The sequence below is a fragment of the Cynoglossus semilaevis genome, chromosome Z (genome assembly GCF_000523025.1).
Source record: "Cynoglossus semilaevis isolate Cse_v1.0 chromosome Z, Cse_v1.0, whole genome shotgun sequence".
NCBI lineage: Eukaryota > Metazoa > Chordata > Actinopteri > Pleuronectiformes > Cynoglossidae > Cynoglossus > Cynoglossus semilaevis.
The window spans coordinates 21,791,098-21,792,204 of NC_024328.1; the positions used below are offsets into that span (position 1 = coordinate 21,791,098).

Sequence of the window (1,107 nt, forward strand, 5' to 3'; positions counted from 1 at the left end):
CCTCTGACTGTAGTGTGAATTACCCTCTGACTGTAGTGTGAATTCTCCTCTGACTGTAGTGTGAATTACCCTCTGACTGTAGTGTGAATTCTCCTCTGACTGTAGTGTGAATTACCCTCTGACTGTAGTGTGAATTCTCCTCTGACTGTAGTGTGAATTCTCCTCTGACTGTAGTGTGAATTCTCCTCTGACTGTAGTGTGAATTCTCCTCTGACTGTAGTGTGAATTCTCCTCTGACTGTAGTGTGAATTACCCTCTGACTGTAGTGTGAATTCTCCTCTGACTGTGGTGTGAATTCTTGCCACACGGTCAGAGGTTCGATGTCTCACTCCAACACCGCCCCCTCTCTTTTGGACAGCACATCACAGCCTGTAGTGGTGCAGAGGGATTCGAACCCTCCTCCAGTGTGCGGAGGGATTCGAACCCTCCTCCAGTTGTTTGCGTTTGACACCAGGAGACTCCGTTTCCAGCTGTACATACTTTATTGCAGTATTGGTGACAGATACAGGTACTGCGTCACTACTTTATATTACAAATATCTTATGTACAAACAAACAAACAAACAAACAAACGCCGCGTTGGACACGTGTGGACACGTGTGGACACATGTGGACACGTGTGGACACCCTGGTTTATACAGTAAATACAGAGATCGGTTCACACAGGCAGGACTGGGCCACGACTGACCACGACTGACACGTCTGCATGCTGACCTAGGATGTGACCTATAGGGGTCGCCACCTGACCTTTGGGATAACAAAGAAAAGTCCAGTAACATAAAGAGAAGCAGAGAAATGTCTACATGTTGATTAGGTTTGAGTTAAACTGAGTCACTGGTTTTCCTGTGTCGACCGTTGTCGTTGTTTCTAGAATAAAAAGCGAGAGTTACTGAAACTGGTTCATTTGAGAGAGAGAGAAAAAAATAAAGGATATACGCAACTTATTTAGTAAAAAAAAATCTCCTGAGCAGAAACGCAAACGTCCTCGTCGAGTTTGCAAGATCAGATCTTCAGAAAGTAGCAGTGCCACCACCTGGCCGTTTGATGAACTGCACTTTCAACATTCGCCACTGGGACGCAGAGATGATGGCTGTCCAGATGGTGGAGG

General features: G+C 45.9%; 1 protein-coding gene across 1 annotated transcript in view; it reads right to left on the reverse strand.

Annotated features, from left to right (window-relative positions):
• The window catches only part of angptl2b (angiopoietin-like 2b), a 16,296-nt gene that overhangs the window by 7,163 nt on the left and 8,026 nt on the right, over nucleotides 1-1,107 (reverse strand). The window lies entirely within an intron of this gene.